Source organism: Nerophis lumbriciformis, linkage group LG14, assembly GCF_033978685.3.
Source record: "Nerophis lumbriciformis linkage group LG14, RoL_Nlum_v2.1, whole genome shotgun sequence".
In the NCBI taxonomy this organism is placed as follows: Eukaryota; Metazoa; Chordata; class Actinopteri; order Syngnathiformes; family Syngnathidae; genus Nerophis; species Nerophis lumbriciformis.
This window is the reverse complement of record NC_084561.2, coordinates 41,274,479-41,299,734: the sequence shown is the minus strand read 5'-3', so window position 1 is coordinate 41,299,734 and position 25,256 is coordinate 41,274,479. Positions and strand designations below refer to the sequence as shown.

At 37.6% G+C, this 25,256-nt stretch overlaps 1 protein-coding gene and 1 long non-coding RNA gene across 5 annotated transcripts in view; both read right to left on the bottom strand.

Moving 5' to 3' along the window:
- Positions 1-25,256, bottom strand: part of sox2 (SRY-box transcription factor 2) — a 379,189-nt gene that overhangs the window by 45,189 nt on the left and 308,744 nt on the right. The window lies entirely within an intron of this gene.
- LOC140679400 (uncharacterized) lies at positions 21,059-23,336 on the bottom strand. The gene is made up of 2 exons (XR_012050816.1): positions 23,220-23,336; positions 21,059-22,985 (listed from the first exon to the last, which is right to left on the bottom strand). It is a non-coding gene; the product is annotated as an uncharacterized lncRNA (long non-coding RNA).

The window sequence follows — 25,256 nt, the reverse complement described above, 5'->3', positions numbered from 1 at the left end:
GACTAGACTCTCACTATTATGTTAGATCCACTATGGACTGGACTGTCACTATTATGTTAGATCCACTATGGACTGGACTCTCACTATTATGTTAGATCCACTATGGACTGGACTCTCACAATATTATGCTGGATCCACTATGGACTGGACTCTCTCACTATTATGTTAGATCCAATATGGACTGGACTCTCACACTATTATGTTAGATCCACTATGGACTGGACTCTCACACTATTATGTTAGATCCACTATGGACTGGACTCTCACTATTACGTTAGATCCACTATGGACTGGACTCTCTCACTATTTTATTAGATCCACTATGGACTGGACTCTCACTATTACGTTAGATCCACTATGGACTGGACTCTCACAATATTATGCTAGATCCACTATGGACTGGACTCTCACAATATTATGCTAGATCCACTAGACGTCCATTGCACTGGTCCCCACTTTTGCGGTCCTACAAGGTTTCTCATTGACGTCCCACTGGGTTGTGAGTTTTTCCTTGCCCTTATGTGGGCTCTGAACCGAGGATGTCGTTGTGGCTTGTACAGCCCTTTGAGACACTTGTGTTTTAGGGCTATATAAGTAAACATTGAGTGATTGATTGATTGATATTTAGTACTAATAAGCAATAATTCTGAGGTTATTGAGGGAAGACTCTTAGTTAATGGCTAACTGCTTGCACAATAAGGCGTTAATAAGTAATTAATAATGACTAATTAAGAGCCAATATGTTACTAATTTGTTAATAAGGAAACTAATTATTGGTGAGTATGTTCCCCATACTAAAGTGTTACCATATGCATGCATGTTCCAAATAAACTCAAACTCAACTTAATCTTATTGGTGTGTCTGGTGGGACTGTAAAAAGTCAGTTTTAAATTATTTAATGTCTCCGTGTGGCCCCGGTAGCAAACACGTCACGGACCGGTGCCGGTCCCCGGACCGGTGGCTGGGGGCCACCGGCGTAGCAGACTTTTACGGCCACGTTTTACACACAGAGAAGTGCAACGCCGCTGTAAAAGTGACCCCCGGCCATGCTGTTTTATTTGTTTACACACAACTTAACTATAAAAGCTGGCTGCTTCACCAGGGTGTGATGTTCAACAAGGTTTAGTATCATCCGTCCTCACTCAAGTTTATGCAGCTTGTTTAGGTGGAAAACGTATACCGTATTTTTCGGAATATAGGTCGCAGTTTTTTTCATAGTTTGGCGATTTATATATGTTTTTTTCCTTCTTTATTATGCATTTTCGGCAGGTGCGACTTATACTCCGGTGCGACTTATACTCCGAAAAATACGGTAATAATGGATTAAAAAAAAAAACAGTAAAGTAAAGTTGATCTGTAGTTTTTCAAATATCAGACAGAAAATGACTACCGTATTTTCCGCACCATAAGGCGCCCTGGGTTATAAGCCGCGCCTTCAATGAACGGCATATTTCAAAACTTTGTCCACCTATAAGCCGCCCCGTGTTGTAAGCCGAATCTAACTGCGCTAAAGGAATGTCAAAAAAACAGTCAGATAGGTCAGTCAAACTTTAATAATATATTAAAAACCAGCGTGATGTGGGCGCGCATGGAGTCGTATATCAACATGGACGGAGCTGCGTGAAAAAAGCCACCCGGCCTCTTCGCGTAAACTTAGACTTACCTTAACCACTCGCTCATCTTTTCTTCATCCATCCCTTCGAGTTAGCTTTTATGATGACGCCGGCTGGAAAGGTCTCTTTTGGCAAGGTCTTCCTTTTGAATATCACCATGGGTGGAAGTTTCTGGCCATTAGCATGGCAAGCTAGAACCACAGTGAAGGATGACTTCTCATTCCCTGTGGTGCGAATATTCACCGTACGTGCTCCCGTTGTATCCACAGTGCGGTTCACAGGAATATCAGTCGCTGTGAAATAGTAATCCGTGTGCGGATGGAGAGATTGCGTCTTTTCATGAACCGGATCCCTGTCGTTTAGTAGGAGCCATTTTGTGGTCTTTACAGATGTAAACACACAAAGGAAATGAAACGTAATATCCGCGCGCTTCTTCTTCTTCTACGCGGGCGGGTGGTTGCTTACAGTAGAAGAAAAAGCGCTTCCTGTTCTATGGGGGCGGGTGCTTACCTTGGCGGTTGCTTGCGTAGAAGAAGAAGCACTTCCTCTTCTACGGGGAAAAAAGATGGCGGCTGTTTACCGTAGTTACGAGACCAAAACTTTATGAAAATGAATCTTAATATTTATCCATATATAAAGCGCACCGGGTTATAAGGCGCACTGTCAGCTTTTGAGAAAATTTGTGGTTTTTAGGTGCGTCTTATAGTGCGGAAAATACGGTATACTTATCTTCAATGTTGAAAATCTTCATTAATACAGTAAAATAGCTGCTACTATGTTCATATTATCTGCATACATCAGAGGCCAAAAACAGAAATGTTAGAACTGTGTTTACCAAATCCAGATATCAAGGGCATTTTATCGCTACAAACAAAAGATGTCATCGTTGTACAAACCCCCAAAACCAGCGAAGTTGGCACGTTGTGTAAATGGTAAATAAAAACAAAATACAAACCCCGTTTCCATATGAGTTGGGAAATTGTGTTAGATGTAAAAATAAATAGAATACAATGATTTGCAAATCATTTTTCAACCCATATTCAATTGAATAGACTGAAAAGACAAGATATTTAATGTTCGAACTGGAAAAATTTGTTATTTTGTTCTGCAAATATTAGCTCATGTGGAATTTCATGTCAAAAAAGCTGGCACAAGTGCCAAAAAAGACTGATAAAGTTGAGGAATGATCATCAAACACTTATTTGGAACATCCCACAGGTGAAAAGGCTAATCGGGAACAGGTGGGTGCCATGATTGAGTATAAAAGCAGCTTCCGTGAAATGCTCAGTCATTCACAAACAAGGACGGGGCGGAGGGTCACCACTTTGTGAACAAATGAGTGAGAAAATTGTCCAACAGTTTAAGAACAACATTTCTCAACCAGCTATTGCAAGGAATTTAGGGATTCCCCCATCAAAAGGTTCAGAGAATCTGGAGAAATCACTGCACGTAAGCTATGATGTTACGGACCTTAGATCCCTCAGGCGGTACTGCATCAACAAGCGACATCAGTGTGTAAAGGATATCACCACATGGGCTCAGGAACACTTCATAAACCCACTGTCAGTAACTACAGTTGGTCGCTACATCTGTAAGTGCAAGTCAAAACTCTCCTATGCAAGGCGAAAAGCGTTTATCCACAACACCCAGAAACGCCGTCGGCTTCGCTGGGCCTGAGCTCATCTAAGATGGACTGATACAAAGCGGAAAAATGCGTGAGAAAATTGTCCAAAAGTTTAAGAACAACATTTCTCAACCAGCTATTGCAAGGAATTTAGGGATTCCCCCATCAAAAGGTTCAGAGAATCTGGAGAAATCACTGCACGTAAGCTATGATGTTACGGACCTTCGATCCCTCAGGCGGTACTGCATCAAAAAGCGACATCAGTGTGTAAAGGATATCACCACATGGGCTCAGGAACACTTCAGAAACCCACTGTCAGTAACTACAGTTGGTCGCTACATCTGTAAGTGCAAGTCAAAACTCTCCTATGCAAGGCGAAAAGCGTTTATCCACAACACCCAGAAACGCCGTCGGCTTCGCTGGGCCTGAGCTCATCTAAGATGGACTGATACAAAGCGGAAAAATGCGTGAGAAAATTGTCGAACAGTTTAAGAACAACACTTCTCAACCAGCTATTGAAAGGAATTTAGGGATTCCCCCATCAAAAGGTTCAGAGAATCTGGAGAAATCACTGCACGTAAGCTATGATGTTACGGACCTTAGATCCCTCAGGCGGTGCTACATCAAAAAGTGACATCAGTGTGTAAAGGATATCACCACATGGGCTCAGGAACACTTCATAAACCCACTGTCAGTAACTACAGTTGGTCACTACATCTGTAAGTGCAAGTCAAAACTCTCCTATGCAAGGCGAAAAGCGTTTATCAACAACACCCAGAAACGCCGTCGGCTTCGCTGGGCCTGAGCTCATCTAAGATGGACTGATACAAAGCGGAAAAATGCGTGAGAAAATTGTCCAACAGTTTAAGAACAACATTTCTCAACCAGCTATTGCAAGGAATTTAGGGATTCCCCCATCAAAAGGTTCAGAGAATCTGGAGAAATCACTGCACGTAAGCTATGATGTTACGGACCTTCGATCCCTCAGGCGGTACTGCATCAAAAAGCGACATCAGTGTGTCAAGGATATCACCACATGGGCTCAGGAACACTTCATAAACCCACTGTCAGTAACTACAGTTGGTCGCTACATCTGTAAGTGCAAGTCAAAACTCTCCTATGCAAGGCGAAAAGCGTTTATCAACAACACCCAGAAACGCCGTCTAAGATGGACTGATACAAAGTGGAAAAATGCGTGAGAAAATTGTCGAACAGTTTAAGAACAACATTTCTCAACCAGCTATTGCAAGGAATTTAGGGATTCCCCCATCAAAAGGTTCAGAGAATCTGGAGAAATCACTGCACGTAAGCTATGATGTTACGGACCTTAGATCCCTCAGGCGGTGCTACATCAAAAAGTGACATCAGTGTGTAAAGGATATCACCACATGGGCTCAGGAACACTTCATAAACCCACTGTCAGTAACTACAGTTGGTCGCTACATCTGTAAGTGCAAGTCAAAACTCTCCTATGCAAGGCGAAAAGCGTTTATCCACAACACCCAGAAACGCCGTCGGCTTCGCTGGGCCTGAGCTCATCTAAGATGGACTGATACAAAGCGGAAAAATGCGTGAGAAAATTGTCCAAAAGTTTAAGAACAACATTTCTCAACCAGCTATTGCAAGGAATTTAGGGATTCCCCCATCAAAAGGTTCAGAGAATCTGGAGAAATCACTGCACGTAAGCTATGATGTTACGGACCTTCGATCCCTCAGGCGGTACTGCATCAAAAAGCGACATCAGTGTGTAAAGGATATCACCACATGGGCTCAGGAACACTTCAGAAACCCACTGTCAGTAACTACAGTTGGTCGCTACATCTGTAAGTGCAAGTCAAAACTCTCCTATGCAAGGCGAAAAGCGTTTATCCACAACACCCAGAAACGCCGTCGGCTTCGCTGGGCCTGAGCTCATCTAAGATGGACTGATACAAAGCGGAAAAATGCGTGAGAAAATTGTCGAACAGTTTAAGAACAACACTTCTCAACCAGCTATTGAAAGGAATTTAGGGATTCCCCCATCAAAAGGTTCAGAGAATCTGGAGAAATCACTGCACGTAAGCTATGATGTTACGGACCTTAGATCCCTCAGGCGGTGCTACATCAAAAAGTGACATCAGTGTGTAAAGGATATCACCACATGGGCTCAGGAACACTTCATAAACCCACTGTCAGTAACTACAGTTGGTCACTACATCTGTAAGTGCAAGTCAAAACTCTCCTATGCAAGGCGAAAAGCGTTTATCAACAACACCCAGAAACGCCGTCGGCTTCGCTGGGCCTGAGCTCATCTAAGATGGACTGATACAAAGCGGAAAAATGCGTGAGAAAATTGTCCAACAGTTTAAGAACAACATTTCTCAACCAGCTATTGCAAGGAATTTAGGGATTCCCCCATCAAAAGGTTCAGAGAATCTGGAGAAATCACTGCACGTAAGCTATGATGTTACGGACCTTCGATCCCTCAGGCGGTACTGCATCAAAAAGCGACATCAGTGTGTCAAGGATATCACCACATGGGCTCAGGAACACTTCATAAACCCACTGTCAGTAACTACAGTTGGTCGCTACATCTGTAAGTGCAAGTCAAAACTCTCCTATGCAAGGCGAAAAGCGTTTATCAACAACACCCAGAAACGCCGTCTAAGATGGACTGATACAAAGTGGAAAAATGCGTGAGAAAATTGTCGAACAGTTTAAGAACAACATTTCTCAACCAGCTATTGCAAGGAATTTAGGGATTCCCCCATCAAAAGGTTCAGAGAATCTGGAGAAATCACTGCACGTAAGCTATGATGTTACGGACCTTAGATCCCTCAGGCGGTGCTGCATCAAAAAGCGACATCAGTGTGTAAAGGATATCGCCACATGGGCTCAGGAACACATCATAAACCCACTGTCAGTAACTGCAGTTGGTCGCTACATCTGTAAGTGCAAGTCAAAACTCTCCTATGCAAGGCGAAAAGCGTTTATCCACAACACCCAGAAACGCCGTCGGCTTCGCTGGGCCCGAGCTCATCTAAGATGGACTGATACAAAGCGGAAAAATGCGTGAGAAAATTGTCCAACAGTTTAAGAACAACATTTCTCAACCAGCTATTGCAAGGAATTTAGGGATTCCCCCATCAAAAGGTTCAGAGAATCTGGAGAAATCACTGCACGTAAGCGATGATATTACTGACCTTAGATCCCTCAGGCGGTTCTGTATCAACAAGCGACATCAGTGTGTAAAGGATATCACCACATGGGCTCAGGAACACTTCATAAACCCACTGTCAGTAACTACAGTTGGTCGCTACATCTGTAAGTGCAAGTCAAAACTCTCCAATGCAAGGCGAAAAGTGTTTATCAACAACACCCAGAAACGCCGTCGGCTTCGCTGGGCCTGAGCTCATCTAAGATGGACTGATACGAAGCGGAAAAATGCGTGAGAAATTTCTCCAACAGTTTAAGAACAACATTTCTCAACCAGCTATTGCAAGGAATTTAGTGATTCCCCCATCAAAAGGTTCAGAGAATCTGGAGAAATCACTGCACGTAAGCTATGATGTTACGGACCTTAGATCCCTCAGGCGGTGCTGCATCAAAAAGCGACATCAGTGTGTAAAGGATATCACCACATGGGCTCAGGAACACTGTCAGCAATTACAGTTTGTCACTACATCTGTAAGTGCAAGTTAAAACTCCACTATCCAAAGCCAAAGCCATTTTATCAACAACACCCAGAAACGCCGCCGGCTTCGCTGGGCCCGAGCTCATCTAAGACGGACTGATGCAAAGTGGAAAAGTGTTCTGTGATCAGACGAGTCCACATTTCAAATTGTTGAAAACTGTGGAAGTCGTGTCCTCCGGACCAAAGAGGAAAAGAACCATCCGGATTGTTATAGGCTCAAAGTTGAAAAGCCAGCATGTGTGATGGTATGGGGGTGTATTAGTGCCCAAGACATGGGTAACTTACACATCTGTGAAGGCGCCATTAATGCTGAAAGGTACATACAGGTTTTGGAGCAACATATGTTGCCATCCAAGCAACGTTACAATGGACGCCCCTGCTTATTTCAGCAAGACAATGCCAAGCCACGTGTTACATCAACGTGGCTTCATAGTAAAAGAAGAGTGCCACAATATGAAACGTAAAATAAAACGGAGACCCCAGACTTAAGCTGTACATCAAGCAAGAATGGGAAACTTAAAAAATGTGTCTCCTCAGTTCCCAAACGTTTACTGAGTGTTGTTAAAAGGAAAGGCCATGTAACACAGTGGTGAACATGCCCCTGTGCCAACTTGTTTGCAATGTGTTGCTGCCATTAAATTCTAAGTTATTGATTATTTGCAAACAAAAATGAAGGTTCTCAGTTGGAACATTAAATATCTTGTCTTTGCAGTCAATTCAATTGAATATACGTTGAAAATTGTGAAGTGAATAATATTTATATAGCGCTTTTCTCTAGTGACTCAAAGAGCTTTTAAATAGTGACTAAGTTACATTTAAACCAGTGTGGTTGGCACTGGGAGAAGGTGGGTTAAGTGTCTTGGCCAAGGACAGGATGGCAGAAGCGGGGATCGAACCTGGAACCCTCAAGCTGCTGGCACGGCCACTCTACCAACCGAGCTATACCGCTCCATTGTAGTCTGTTTTTATTCAACGTTCCGACTTCACTGGTTTTGGGTTTTGTACTTTGTTGTGACTCCTTTTCTTGAAGGTAATAGTGTTTCTCGCCTTCTTTATCAAAGTGCTGGCACTTGCAACTTTCTTTGGCCCCAGCGGTGTTTTTTTTTTTTGTTTTTTGCAGTTGTACGCAATAAAGAGCACAGACCTTGCGGCGTGAGTGTTAGTTAGCAAAGAGCCTAAGGGTTAAAACAGTGATGATGTCATAGAAGGGCGGCCGGCGTTGGGGGGGGCGATGGGGGGTTTAGGGCCATAACCACTAGTGGGGACACTCCCACTAGAGCAGTGGTTCTCAAACTTTTTTTGTCATCCCCCACTTTGGACAAGGGGGAGTTTTCAAGCCCCACCTGCCCCCATCGCCCCAACAGAGCGCTAATGCCAAGCTTTAACATTTTCAAATTTATTGAACATCAAGTTGTATACATTCGAACTCAATAACATAACATAACATTAAGTTCAATAATAAATAAAATAACTTCCATCAAGTTCAATAATAAATAAAACAAAAGTGTTATAACTTGCATCAAGTTCAATAATAAATCAAAAAAAGTGTTATAACTTGCATCACGTTCAATAATAAATCAAAAAAAGTGTTATAACTTGCATCAAGTTCAATAATAAATCAAAAAAAGTGTTATAACTTGCATCACGTTCAATAATAAATCAAAAAAAGTGTTATAACTTGCATGAAGTTCAATAATAAATCAAATACAAGTGTTATAACTTGCATCAAGTTCAATAATAAATCAACAAAAGTGTTATAACTTGCATCAAGTTCAATAATAAATCAAAAAAGTGTTATAACTTGCATCAAGTTCAATAATAAATCAAAAAGTGTTATAACTTGCATCACGTTCAATAATAAATCAAAAAAAGTGTTATAACTTGCATCAAGTTCAATAATAAATCAAATAACTTGCATCAAGTTCAATAATAAATCAAAAAAAGTGTTATGACTTGCATCAAGTTCAATAATAAATAAAACAAAAGTGTTATAACTTGCATCAAGTTCAATAATTAAAAAAAGTGTTATAACTTGCATCAAGTTCAATAATAAATCAAATAAAAGTGTTATAACTTGCATCAAGTTCAATAATAAATCAAATAAATTGCATCAAGTTCAATACTAAATCAAAAAAAGTGTTATAACTTGCATCAAGTTCAATAATAAATAAAACAAAAGTGTTAACTTGCATCAAGTTCAATAATAAATCAAAAAAAGTGTTATAACTTGCATCAAGTTCAATAATAAATAAAACAAAAGTGTTATAACTTGCATCAAGTTCAATAATAAATAAAACAAAAGTGTTATAACTTGCATCAAGTTCAATAATAAATCAAAAAAAGTGTTATAACTTGCATCGAGTTCAATAATAAATAAAACAAAAGTGTTATAACTTGCATCAAGTTCAATAATAAATCAAAAAAAGTGTTATAACTTGCATCAAGTTCAATAATAAATCAAATAACTTGCATCAACATCTGTTAAAACCTCATTGAGTTCAGGGCTGAGCTGCCTTGACGCGAGTGCTTCCCGGTGAATGACACAGTGTGTGCCCGTCACATTTTTGTTTCTCTGCAGGCGCTGGCTCTGGCTCGACGACCTTTGAGGTGCGAGTCACAAATGTATATATTTGTGTAATTGTGATCCACATATTAGCCTGCTACCCATCCGCGCGAAAGTTTGTTCTGCTTAGCCCCGCCCCCATTAGTTACTGTTGCTATGTCTGTCAAACTTTCACTCGTACCGAGAAATATAAAGCCTACAGTAAAAATAAGTACCGGTAATTTCCATTTATTTATATAGCGGGTTTCACAGACAGAATCACAAAGTGATTTACAGTGTGTATAGAAAATGAAAGCATAGTAAAAAAAATAATCTAAGAATATAATAATTAAAAAAAAAAATTTAAAGTGACATTTCCTCCCGTTCCTCGCGCCCCACCTGTCATGTCTCTATTCCCCACCAGTGGGGCGCGCCCCACACTTTGAGAAACGCTGCACTAGAGGGTCCACATGAGCATGGCCTTGGTATTTGCAAATATTTAAATATGTATTTTCCATTTAAATATGTCAGTTATGAAACTCAATTAGGAATGTAAATGTAATGGACAAATACAAAGTAGCACATTTGCATCTTATAGCTCATAACTGTGGTGCGTTCAAGGAACCTTGGATAAAGTTCAAAACAGAGGCGTCACTATATTTTAAAGACAAGCGAAGCTTAACCAGTAGATGCACTAGGGTTGTACGGTATACCGGTATTAGTACAGTACCGCGATACTAATTAATCATATTCGGTACTATACCGCCTCTGAAAAAGACTGGTCCCCGTCGTCCCGTCGTTTGTTGGTTTTACGAGCAGAGGAGCATGTTCGGCAGCGCACAATCACAGAGTACTTACAAGCAGACACAGTGTGTAGACAGAAAAGGGAGAACGGACGCATTTTGGCTTAAAAACTAACAATAAAGGTGAAGTTATAACACTGAAACACCCTTAGGAAGATTTAGCTACGTCTAAATCACTAATCCTCGCCTCCATGGCGACAAATAAAGTAAGTTTCTTACAAGTATCATTATCACTGCAGGACGAGGAACAACTAAACATGCTTCACTACACACCGGCGTCACAATGTAAACAAACGCCATTAGTGGATCTACACCTGACATCCACTGTAATGATACCAAGTATAGGCACGTATCTAGTCGATACTACTATGATTACATCGATGTTTTTTTGCATTTTAAAAAATTTATTTTATGTTTATAAAGTCAGGAAATACGTCCCTGGACACTTTAAATATGACCAATGTTTGATCCTGTAGCTACTTGGTATCGGATTGATACCTAAATGTGTGGTATCATCCAAAACTAATGTAAAGCATCCAAATAAGTGATTATTACATTTTAACAGAAGTGTAGATAGATATTGTTAATAGAGAAAGTAAGCAGATATTAACAGTAAATGAACAAGTAGATTAATAATTCATTTTCTACCGCTTGTCCTTAATAATGTTACTGCATATGTCAGCAGACTAATTAGGAGTCTTTGTTTGTTTACTTACTACTAAAGGACAAGTTGTCTTGTATGTTCACTATTTTATTTAAGGACTTAATTGCAATAAGAGACATAAGTTTAATGTACCCTAAGATTTTTTGTTAAAATAAAGCCATTTTTTGTGGTCCCCTTTATTTAGAAAAGTATCGGAATACGTTTTTGGTACTGATACCAACACTAAAATGCACTAATAATTAGTAATCATTGTCCCATTTACTCTCTGTAAAGCACCAGTTCCATTGGCAGCAAAACAGGCCCAGAGCATAATACTACCACCACCATGCTTGGTGGTAGGTATGGTGTTCCTGGGATTAAAGACCTCACCTTTTCTCTTCCAAACATATTGCTGGAGTATTGTGGCCAAACAGCTCAATTTTTGTTACATCTGACCACAGAACTTTCCTCCAGAAGGTCTTATCTTTGTCCATGTGATGTCAGATGAAACAAAAATTGTTGATCTGCGTATAAGAAGGGGCGGCCCTGAGTATATGTCAGGCTATAGTCAAAAAAAGCTTTGATTAGTTGCGCTTGTGAGCATTTTTGTCTATTTTTGTGGGGGAAAAAAACTACAGTGTGAAATAATTACTTTTAAGTTGTGGAACAAGTGACAATTTTTGAGACTACAAGTGCAAACAGTACGTGCAAATATGCCAAACAGGATAAAGGCTGCCTCCTTTATGTTTGATTCTGATACATGATGCTTTAGTCCTTTACCTGTTCCCTCCCTTCTTCATGCCTTTCTTTTCTATTCACTCCTAATACAAGTAGACCTTGATTTCATTGGAACATTCCAGAATAGGGCTCCATAAAAAGAAAAGTAAAACAATTGTGATGTTTATTCACACTTATAGGCTAATCTAATTTCTGAAAATGTTACTTAGAAAGCAGCAAAACAAACAAACACTGCCATCGTACTTTCTCTGTAAAGCACCAGTTTCATTGGCAGCAAAACAGGCCCAGAGCATAATACTACCACCACCATGCTTGGCGGTAGGCATGGTGTTCCTGGGATTAAAGACCTCACCTTTTCTCCTACAAACATATTGCTGGGTATTGTGGCCAAACAGCTCAATTTTTGTTACATCTGACCACAGAACTTTCCTCCAGAAGGTCTTATCTTTGTCCATGTGATGTCAGATGAAACAAAAATTGTTGATCTGCGTATAAGAAGGGGCGGCCCTGAGTATATGTCAGGCTATAGTCAAAAAAGCTTCAATTAGTTGCGCTTGTGAGCATTTTTGTCTATTTTTGTGGGGAAAAAACTACAGTGTGAAATAATTACTTTTAAGTTGTGGAACAAGTGACCATTTTTGAGACTACAAGTGCAAACAGTACGTGCAAAACATGCCAAACAGGATAAAGGCTGCCTCCTTTATGTTTGATTCTGATACATGATGCTTTAGTCCTTTACCTGTTCCCTCCCTTCTTCATGCCTTTCATTTCTGTTCACTCCTAATACAAGTAGACCTTGATTTCATTGGGAAATTCCAGAATAGGGCTCCATAAAAAGAAAAGAAAACAATTGTGATGTTTATTCACACTTATAGGCTAATTTGTTTCTGAAAATGTTACTTAGAAAGCAGCAATACAAACAAACACTTCCATCATACTTTTTCATTGTCCCATTTACTCTCTGTAAAGCACCGGTTCCATTGGCAGCAAAACAGGCCCAGAGCATAATACTACCACCACCATGCTTGGCGGTAGGCATGGTGTTCCTGGGATTAAAGACCTCACCTTTTCTCCTCCAAACATATTGCTGGGTATTGTGGCCAAACAGCTCAATTTTTGTTACATCTGACCACAGAACTTTCCTCCAGAAGGTCTTATCTTTGTCCATGTGATGTCAGATGAAACAAAAATTGTTGATCTGCGTATAAGAAGGGGCGGCCCTGAGTATATGTCAGGTTATAGTCAAGAAAGCTTCAATTAGTCGCGCTTGTGAGCATTTTTGTCTTATTTTTGTGGGGAAAAAAACTACAGTGTGAAATAAGTACTTTTAAGTTGTTGAACAAGTGACAATTTTTGAGACTACAAGTGCAAACAGTACGTGCAAAACATGCCAAACAGGATAAAGGCTGCCTCCTTTATGTTTGATTCTTATACATGATGCTTTAGTCCTTTACCTGTTCCCTCCCTTCTTCATGCCTTTCATTTCTGTTCACTCCTAATACAAGTAGACCTTGATTTCATTGGAACATTCCAGAATAGGGCTCCATAAAAAGAAAAGAAAACAATTGTGATGTTTATTCACACTTATAGGCTAATCTAATTTCTGAAAATGTTACCTAGAAAGCAGCAAAACAAACAAACACTGCCATCGTACTTTTTCATTGTCCCATTTACTCTCTGTAAAGCACCGGTTCCATTGGCGGCAAAACAGGCCCAGAGCATAATACTACCACCACCATGCTTGGCGGTAGGGATGGTGTTCCTGGGATTAAAGACCTCACCTTTTCTCCTCCAAACATATTGCTGGGTATTGTGGCCAAACAGCTCAATTTTTGTTTCATCTGACCACAGAACTTTCCTCCAGAAGGTCTTATCTTTATCCATGTGATGTCAGATGAAACAAAAATTGTTGATCTGCGTATAAGAAGGGGCGGCCCTGAGTATATGTCAGGCTTTAGTCAAGAAAGCTTCAATTAGTCGCGCTTGTGAGCATTTTTGTCTATTTTTGCGGGGGAAAAAAACTACAGTGTGAAATAATTACTTTTAAGTTGTGGAACAAGTGACAATTTTTGAGACTACAAGTGCAAACAGTACGTGCAAAACATGCCAAACAGGATAAAGGCTGCCTCCTTTATGTTTGATTCTGATACATGATGCTTTAGTCCTTTACCTGTTCCCTCCCTTCTTCATGCCTTTCATTTCTGTTCACTCCTAATACAAGTAGACCTTGATTTCATTGGAACATTCCAGAATAGGGCTCCATAAAAAGAAAAGAAAACAATTGTGATGTTTATTCATACTTATAGGCTAATCTAATTTCTGAAAATGTTACTTAGAAAGCAGCAAAACAAACAAACACTGCCAATGTACTTTTGTTCCATTTACTCTCTGTAAAGCACCAGTTCCATTGGCAGCAAAACAGGCCCAGAGCATAATACTACCACCACCATGCTTGGTGGTAGGAATTGTGTTCCTGGGATTAAAGACCTCACCTTTTCTCCTCCAAACATATTGCTGGGTATTGTGGCCAAACAGCTCAATTTTTGTTTCATCTGACCACAGAACTTTCCTCCAGAAGGTCTTATCTGTGTCAGATGAAACAAAAATTGTTGATCTGCGTATAAGAAGGGGCGGCCCTGAGTATATGTCAGGCTATAGTCAAAAAAAGCTTCGATTAGTTGCGCTTGTGAGCATTTTTGTCTATTTTTGTGGGGGAAAAAAACTACAGTGTGAAATAATTACTTTTAAGTTGTGGAACAAGTGACAATTTTTGAGACTACAAGTGCAAACAGTACGTGCAAACATGCCAAACATGATAAAGCCCGCCTCCTTTATGTTTGATTCCTGTTCCCTCCCTTCTTCATGCCTTTCATTTCTGTTCACTCCTAATACAAGTAGACCTTGATTTCATTGGGAAATTCCAGAATAGGGCTCCATAAAAAGAAAAGAAAACAATTGTGATGTTTATTCACACTTATAGGCTAATCTAATTTCTGAAAATGTTACTTAGAAAGCAGCAAAACAAACAAACACTGCCATCGTACTTTTTCATTGTCCCATTTACTCTCTGTAAAGCACCAGTTCCATTGGCAGCAAAACAGGCCCAGAGCATAATACTACCACCACCATGCTTGGCGGTAGGAATTGTGTTCCTGGGATTAAAGACCTCCCCTTTTCTCTTCCAAACATATTGCTGGGTATTGTGGCCAAACAGCTCAATTTTTGTTACATCTGACCACAGAACTTTCCTCCAGAAGGTCTTATCTTTGTCCATGAGATGTCAGATGAAACACAAATTGTTGATCTGCGTATAAGAAGGGGCGGCCCTGAGTATATGTCAAGCTATAGTCAAGAAAGCTTTCATTAGTCGCGCCAAACAGCTAAATTTTTGTTTCATCTGACATCACATGGACAAAGATAAGACCCTCTGGAGGAAAGTTCGGTGACCCAGCAGATTTGGCCACATTTTCAGTAGACTCATAATAAATTCATAAAAGAACCAAACTTCATGAATGTTTTTTTTTTTTTTTTGTGACCAACAAGTATGTGCTCCAATCACTCTATCACAAACAATAAAGACTTTTAGAAATGATTGGAAACTCAAGACAGCCATGACATTATGTTCTTTACAAGTGTATGTAAACTTTTGGATCGCGCCTGTATTTTACAATAAACAATAACCGACTGTCAGTAATTCAACAGCAAACAGGCAATACAAAACAAATTAGATGGAGCGAAAACTTCTTTGCAGAATGTATACCTCCCGCCATGCCCGATCATCGTTTGTGCCGTCACTCCTCCCCCCTTCACTCTCTGCATTACGTTCTTTACAAGTGTATGTAAGCTTGTATGTATGTATGTTTCTTATCGATACTCTTGCGTCCACCTGTGTCGATGTGTATCGTCTCCAGCATTGTGAGGGACGATCACTTCCTCCTGCCGAAGACGAGAGGCGGGAGAAAAGGCGAGAAGGAGCACCAAAAGGGAGAAGAAATAAAAGAGACCGCCAGACTTGTAATGGAGGTTTGATTAGCAAGCATGTAATGTACTTTACCCCCACAGCTGGAGACGCGGGAGGATGGTGAAAAGAGGCGAGGGATGGAGGGAAAGGTATTGCAGGAAGGAGGAGTACGTATAGGCAGCCCTCTCAGCAGGTCCTCGCATCCCCCTTCCTTCTACGCTACTTTAGATCAGGACAGAAGTCTCCCCCCGCCCCGACTCTAAAACCTAACATAACCTCCTCTGGCTGCACCCCTCCTACACACTAACGCCATCTCCCTATAGATGCACCATGCTGTGCGAGCGGCGGGTGTGGGAGCGGTAGGATGAGGTTGGAGGTCAGAAGCAGGAAGAGTTTTTTTTTTTTTTTTAGTTTTTTGTTCCCCCTCTTTCCCGCCCCCCATTAACAAGCTGCAAGTCTGCATGCAGGAAGTTGTTTGTGCACAGACAATGCAAGTTTATTCCAATCCAGCGGGGTTAAATTGGCTGTGTTGTCACTCAGATGGTTTTAGGGGTTGAGGTGGCGTCCCCTCGGTAAAGACAGAGGCTGTACGTTCACGCTGCAGGGTATGATGCAACAAAATAACAAAAAATCCAACCTTTTGTATGAATTTTTTTTTATTATTGTTATTTTTTTTATTTGTTATTAAATCAACATAAAAAAACACAAGATACACTTTAATTAGTGCACCAACCCCAAAAAACCTCCCTCCACCATTTACTACACTCATTCACACTAGAGATGTCCGACAATATTGGCCGATAAATGCGTTAAAATGTAATATCGGAAATTATTGGTATTGTTTTTTTTATTATCGGTATCGTTTATTTATTTATTTATTTTTTTATTTATTTGATTAAATCAACATAAAAAACACAAGATACACTTACGATTAGTGCACCAACCCAAAAAACCTTCCTCACCCATTTACACTCATTCACACTAAAGATGTCCGACAATATCGGTCTGCCGATATTATCGGCCGATAAATGCGTTAAAATGTAATATCGGAAATTATCGGTATCGTTTTTTAATTTATTTATGTATTTTTTTATTTTTTATTTTTTTATTAAATCAACATAAAAAACACAAGATACACTTACAATTAGTGCACCAACCCAAAAAACCTTCCTCCCCCATTTACACTCATTCACACTAGAGATGTCCGACAATGTCGGCCTGCCGATATTATCGGCCGAAAAATGCGTTAAAATGTAATATTGGAAATTATCGGTATCGTTTTTTTATTTATTTATGTATTTTTTTAATTTTATTAAATCAACATAAAAAACACAAGATACACTTACAATTAGTGCACCAACCCAAAAAACCTTCCTCCCCCATTTACACTCATTCACACTAGAGATGTCCGACAATATCGGTCTGCCGATATTATCGGCCGATAAATGCGTTAAAATGTAATATCGGAAATTATCGGTATCGTTTTTTTTTTTTAGCGGTATCGTTTTTTAATTTATTTATGTATTTTTTATTTTATTAAATCAACATAAAAAACACAAGATACACTTACAATTAGTGCACCAACCCAAAAAACCTTCCTCACCCATTTACACTCATTCACACTAGAGATGTCCGACAATATCGGTGTGCCGATATTATCGGCCGATAAATGCGTTAAAATGTAATATCGGAAATTATCGGTATCGTTTTTTAATTTATTTATGTATTTTTTTAATTTTATTAAATCAACATAAAAAACACAAGATACACTTTAATTAGTGCACCAACCCCAAAAAACCTTCCTCCCCCATTTACACTCATTCACACTAGAGATGTCCGACAATATCGGCCTGCCGATATTATTGGCCGATAAATGCGTTAAAATTTAATATCGGAAATTATCGGTATCGTTTTTTTATTATCGGTATTGTTTTTTTAATCTATTTATGTATTTTTTTATTTATTTTATTTTATTAAATCAACATAAAAAACACAAGATACACTTACAATTAGTGCACCAACCCCAAAAACCTTCCTCACCCATTTACACTCATTCACACTAGAGATGTCCGACAATATCGGCCTGCCGATATTATCGGCCGATAAATGCGTTAAAATGTAGTATCGGAAATTATCAGTATCGTTTTTTTTATTATCGGTATCGTTTTTTTATTTATTTATGTTTTTATTTTTTTATTAAATCAACATAAAAAACACAAGATACACTTACAATTAGTGCACCAACCCAAAAAACCTTCCTCCCCCATTTACACTCATTCACACTAGAGATGTCCGACAATGTCGGCCTGCCGATGTTATCGGCCAATAAATGCGTTAAAATGTAATATCGGAAATTATCGGTATAATTTTTTTTATTATCGGTATAATTTTTTTTTATTTTTTTGTAAAATTATTTTATTTTATTAAATCAACATAAAAAACACAAGATACACTTACAATTAGTGCACCAACCCAAAAAACCTTCCTCCCCCATTTACACTCATTCACACTAGAGATGTCCGACAATATCGGCCTGCCAATATTATCGGCCGATAAATGCGCTAAAATGTAATATCGGAAATTATCGATATTGTTTTTTTTTATTATCGGTATCGTTTATTTATTTATTTATTTTTTATTTTTATTTTATTAAATCAACATAAAAAACACAAGATACACTTACAATTAGTGCACCAACCCAAAAAACCTTCCTCCCCCATTTACACTCATTCACACTAGAGATGTCCGACAATATCGGTCTCCTGAATTTATCGGTTGATAAATGCGTTAAAATGTAATACCGGAAATTATCGGTATCGTTTTTTTATTTATTTATGTATTTTTTTTATTTTTTTTATTTTATTAAATCAACATAAAAAACACAAGATACACTTACAATTAGTGCACCAACCCAAAAAACCTCCCTCCCCCATTTACACTCATTCACACTAGAGATGTCCGACAATATCGGCCTGCCGATATTATCGGCTGAAAAATGCGTTAAAATGTAATATCGGAAATTATCGGAATCGTTTTTTTATTTATTTATGTATTTTTTATTTTTTTTTATTTTATTAAATCAACATAAAAAACACAAGATACACTTACACGAAAAATGTGTTCAAATGTAATATCGGAAATTATTGGTATCGTTTTTTTATTTATTTATGTATTTTTTTTTTTTTTTTTTTTATTAAATCAACATAAAAAACACAAGATACACTTACAATTAGTGCACCAACCCAAAAAACCTTCCTCCCCCATTTACACTCATTCACACTAGAGATGTCCGACAATATCGGCCTGCCAATATTATCGGCTGAAAAATGCGTTAAAATGTAATATCGGAAATTATCGGAATCGTTTTTTTATTTATTTATGTATTTTTTATTTTTTTTTATTTTATTAAATCAACATAAAAAACACAAGATACACTTACACGAAAAAAGTGTTAAAATGTAATATCGGAAATTATTGCTATCGTTTTTTTATTTATTTATGTATTTTTTTTTTTTTTTTTTTTATTAAATCAACATAAAAAACACAAGATACACTTACAATTAGTGCACCAACCCAAAAAACCTTCCTCCCCCATTTACACTCATTCACACTAGAGATGTCCGACAATATCGGTCTGCTGATATTATCGGCCGATAAATGCGTTAAAATGTAATATCGGAAATTATCGGTATCGTTTTTTTTAATTATCAGTATCGTTTTTTTATTTATTTACTCATTTTTATTTATTGTTTTATTTTATTAAATCAACATAAAAAACACAAGATACACTTACAATTAGTGCACCAACCCAAAAAACCTTCCTCCCCCATTTACACTCATTCACACTAGAGATGTCCGACAATATCGGCCTGCCGATATTATCGGCCGATAAATGCATTAAAATGTAATATCGGAAATTATCGGAATCGTTTTTTTTATTTATTTATGTATTTTTTAATTTTTTTTGTTTTATTAAATCAACATAAAAAACACAAGATACACTAACAATTAGTGCACCAACCCAAAAAACCTTCCTCCCCCATTTACACTCATTCACACTAGAGATGTCCGACAATATCGGCCTGCCGATATTATCGGCCGATAAGTGCGTTAAAATGTAATATCGGAAATTATTGGTATCGTTTTTTTTATTATCGGTATCATTTTTTTAATTTATTTATTTATTTTTAATTTTTTTATTTTATTAAATCAACATAAAAAACACAAGATACACTTACAATTAGTGCACTAACCCCAAAAAACCTCCCTCCCCCATTTACACTCATTCACACTAGAGATGTCCGACAATATCGGCCTGCCGATATTATCGGCCGATAAATGCGTTAAAATGTAATATCGGAAATTATCGGTATCGTTTTTTTTTTATTATCGGTATCGTTTTTTTAATTTATTTATGTATTTTTTTATTTTTTTTATTTTATTAAATCAACATAAAAAACACAATATACACTTACAATTAGTGCACCAACCCAAAACACGTTCCTCCCCCATTTACACTCATTCACACTAGAGATGTCTGACATTATCGGCCTGCAGATATTATCGGCCGATAAATGCGTTAAAATGTAAAATCGGAAATTATCGGTATCGGTTTTTTTATTATCGGTATCGGTTTTTTTATTTTTTTTTTATTTTTTTTATTTTATTAAATCAACATAAAAAACACAAGATACACTTACAATTAGTGCACCAACCCAAAAAACCTTCCTCCCCCATTTACACTCATTCACACTAGAGATGTCTGACATTATCGGCCTGCAGATATTATCGGCCGATAAATGCGTTAAAATGTAATATCGGAAATTATCGATATCGTTTTTTTATTTATTTATGTATTTTTTTATTTTTTTTATTTTATTAAATCAACATAAAAAACACAAGATACACTTACAATTAGTGCACCAACCTAAAAAACCTTCCTCACCCATTTACACTCCTTCACACTAGAGATGTCCGACAATATCGGCCTGCCGATATTATCGGCCGATAAATGCGTTAAAATGTAATATCGGAAATTATCGGTATCGTTTTTTTTATTATCAGTATCGTTTTTTAATTAATTTATTTATTTTTTATTTTATTAAATCAACATAAAAAACACAAGATACACTTACAATTAGTGCACCAACCCAAAAAACCTCCGTCCCCCATTTACACTCATTCACACTAGAGATGTCCGACAATATCGGCCTGCCGATATTATCGGCCAATAAATGCGCTAAAATGTAATATCGGAAATTATCGGTATCGTTTTTTTATTTATTTATGTATTTTTTTATTTTATTAAATCAACCTTAAAAACACAAGATACACTTACAATTAGTGCACCAACCCAAAAAACCTCCCTCCCCCATTTACACTCATTCACACTAGAGATGTCCGACAATATCGGTCTGCCGATATTATCGGCCGATAAATGCGTTAAAATGTAATATCAGAAATTATCGGTATTGTTTTTTTATTTATTTATGTATTTTTTAATTTTTTTAATTTTATTAAATCAACATAAAAAACACAAGATACACTTACAATTAGTGCACCAACCCAAAAAACCTTCCTCCCCCATTTACACTCATTCACACTAGAGATGTCCGACAATATCGGCCTGCCGATATTATCGGCCGATAAATGCATTAAAATGTAATATCGGAAATTATCGGAATCGTTTTTTTTATTTATTTATGTATTTTTTAATTTTTTTTGTTTTATTAAATCAACATAAAAAACACAAGATACACTTACAATTAGTGCACCAACCCAAAAAACCTTCCTCACCCATTTACACTCATTCACACTAGAGATGTCCGACAATATCGGCCTCCCGATATTATCGGCCGATAAGTGCGTTAAAATGTAATATCGGAAATTATTGGTATCGTTTTTTTTATTATCGGTATCATTTTTTAAATTTATTTATTTATTTTTAATTTTTTTATTTTATTAAATCAACATAAAAAACACAAGATACACTTACAATTAGTGCACCAACCCCAAAAAACCTCCCTCCCCCATTTACACTCATTCACACTAGAGATGTCCGACAATATCGGCCTGCCGATATTATCGGCCGATAAATGCGTTAAAATGTAATATCGGAAATTATCGGTATCGTTTTTTTTTTATTATCGGTATCGTTTTTTAAATTTATTTATGTATTTTTTTATTTTTTTTATTTTATTAAATCAACATAAAAAACACAATATACACTTACAATTAGTGCACCAACCCAAAACACGTTCCTCCCCCATTTACACTCATTCACACTAGAGATGTCCGACAATATCGGCCTGCCGATATTGTCCGCCGATAAATGCGTTAAAATGTAAAATCGGAAATTATCGGTATCGTTTTTTTTATTATCGGTATCGGTTTTTTATTTTATTTTTTATTTTTTTTCTTTTATTAAATCAACATAAAAAACACAAGATACACTTACAATTAGTGCACCAACCCAAAAAACCTCCCTCCCCCATTTACACTCATTCACACTAGAGATGTCCGACAATATCGGCCTGCCGATATTATCGGCCGATAAATGCGTTAAAATGTAATATCGGAAATTATCGATATCGTTTTTTTATTTATTTATGTATTTTTTTATTTTTTTTATTTTATTAAATCAACATAAAAAACACAAGATACACTTACAATTAGTGCACCAACCTAAAAAACCTCCCTCACCCATTTACACTCCTTCACACTAGAGATGTCCGACAATATCGGCCTGCCGATATTATCGGCCGATAAATGCGTTAAAATGTAATATCGGAAATTATCGGTATCGTTTTTTTTATTATCGGTATCGTTTTTTTTTTAAATGTTTTTTATTTTATATTTTTTTAATTTTATTAAATCAACATAAAAAACACAAGATAAACTTACAATTAGTGCACCAACCCAAAAAACCTTCCTCCCCCATTTACACTCATTCACACTAGAGATGTCCGACAATATCGGTCTGCTGATATTATTGGCCGATAAATGCGTTAAAATGTAATATCGGAAATGATCGGTATCGTTTTTTTTTTATTATCGGTATCGTTTTTTTATTTATTTATGTATTTTTTTATTTTTTTTATTTTATTAAATCAACATAACAAACACAAGATACACTTACAATTAGTGCACCAACCCAAAAAACCTTCCTCACCCATTTACACTCATTCACACTAGAGATGTCCGACAATATCGGTCTGCCGATATTATCGGCCGATAAATGTGTTAAAATGTAATATCGGAAATTATCGGTATCGTTTTTTTAATTATCAGTATCGTTTTTTTAATTTATTTTTTTATTTTTTTTATTTTATTAAATCAACATAAAAAACACAAGATACACTTACAATTAGTGCACCAACCCAAAAAACCTTCCTCCCCCATTTACACTCATTCACACTAGAGATGTCCGACAATATCGGTCTACTGATATCATCGGCCGATAAATGCGTTAAAATGTAATATCGGAATATATCGGTATCGTTTTTTTTTATTATTATCAGTATCGTTTTTTTATTTATTTATTTTTATTAATTTTTTTATTTTATTAAATCAACATAAAAAACACAAGATTCACTTTAATTAGTGCACCAACCGCAAAAAACCTCCCTCCCCCATTTACACTCATTCACACTAGAGATGTCCGACAATATCGGCCTGCCGATATTATCGGCCGATAAATGCGTTAAAATGTAATATCGGAAATTATCGATATCGTTTTTATTTATTTATGTATTTTTTTATTTTTTTTATTTTATTAAATCAACATAAAAACACAAGATACACTTACAATTAGTGCACCAACCCAAAAAACCTTCCTCCCCCATTTACACTCATTCACACTAGAGATGTCCGACAATATCGGTCTCCTGAATTTATCGGCCGATAAATGCGTTAAAATGTAATATCGGAAATTATCGGTATCGTTTTTTTATTTATTTATGTATTTTTTAATTTTTTTTTATTTTATTAAATCAACATAAAAAACACAAGATACACTTACAATTAGTGCACCAACCCAAAAAACCTTCCTCCCCCATTTACACTCATTCACACTAGAGATGTCCGACAATATCGGCCTGCCGATATTATCGGCCGATAAATGCGTTAAAATGTAATATCGGAAATTATTGGTATCGTTTTTTTTATTATCGGAATCGTTTTTTAATTTATTTATTTATTTTTTATTTTATTAAATCAACATAAAAAAACACAAGATACACTTACAATTAGTGCACCAACCCAAAAAACCTTCCTCCCCCATTTACACTCATTCACACTAGAGATGTCCGACAATATCGGTCTGCCGATATTATCGGCCGATAAATGCGTTAAAATTTAATATCGGAAATTATCGGTATTGGTTTTTTTATTATCGGTATCATTTTTTTAATTTATTTATTTTTATTTTATTAAATCAACATAAAAAACACAAGATACACTTTAAATAGTGCACCAACCCTAAAAACCTCCCTCCCCCATTTACACTCATTCACACTAGAGATGTCCGACAATATCGGTCTGCCGATATTGTCGGACATCTCTAGTGGTGGCCAGCTATTAAGTCGTCTGTTTTCATCGCAAAATTCCACAGTATTCTGGACATCTGTGTTGGTGAATCTTTTGCAATTTGTTCAATGAACAATGGAGACAGCAAAGAAGAAAGCTGTAGGTGGGAAGCGGTGTATTGCGGCAGGTGTTGTGCCGGATAACGCACCCCCGCCGTAGAATGCACCCCTTGACTGTTGTGCCGGATAACACAGCCGGTGTTTCATTGTTTACATTCCCGGAAGATGACAGTCAAGCTTTACCATTGACCTGTGGAGAACTGGGACAACAGAGACTCTTACCAGGAGGACTTTGAGTTGGATGCGCAGACGCGGTACCGTGAGTACGCATGCAGCTGCGGCTTCCAAACATTTGATCGCTTGCCCGTACGTGCGTGCCGCTATGTGCATGTCACGTACGTAACTTTGGGGACTTTGGGGAAATATATGTGCTGTATGAACTTTGGGGAGGTGAACGGTGCTTTGGGCTTTGGGATTGAGTGTGTTGTGCAGGTGTTTGAGTTGTATGGCGGGTTATATGGACGGGAAGGGGGAGGTGTTTGTTATGCGGGATTAATTTGTGGCATATTAAATATAAGCCTGGTTGTGTTGTGGCTAATAGAGTATATATATGTCTTGTGTTTATTTACTGTTTTAGTCATTCCCAGCTGAATATCAGGTCCCACCCGCCTCTCACAGCATCTTCCCTATCTGAATCGCTCCCACTGCCCTCTAGTCCTTCACTCTCACTTTCCTCATCCACAAATCTTTCATCCTCGCTCAAATTAATGGGGAAATCGTCGCTTTCTCGGTCCGAATCGCTCTCGCTGCTGGTGGCCATGATTGTAAACAATGTGCGGATGTGAGGAGCTCCACAACCTGTGACGTCACGCTACTCGTCTGCTACTTCCGGTACAGGCAAGGCTTTTTTATCAGCGACCAAAAAGTTGCGAACTTTCTCTACTAAATCCTTTCAGCAAAAATATGTCAATATCGCGAAATGATCAATTATGACACATAGAATGGACCTGCTATCCCCGTTTAAATAAGAAAATCGCATCTCAGTAGGTCTTTAAGAGGTTATTGTAGTGATGT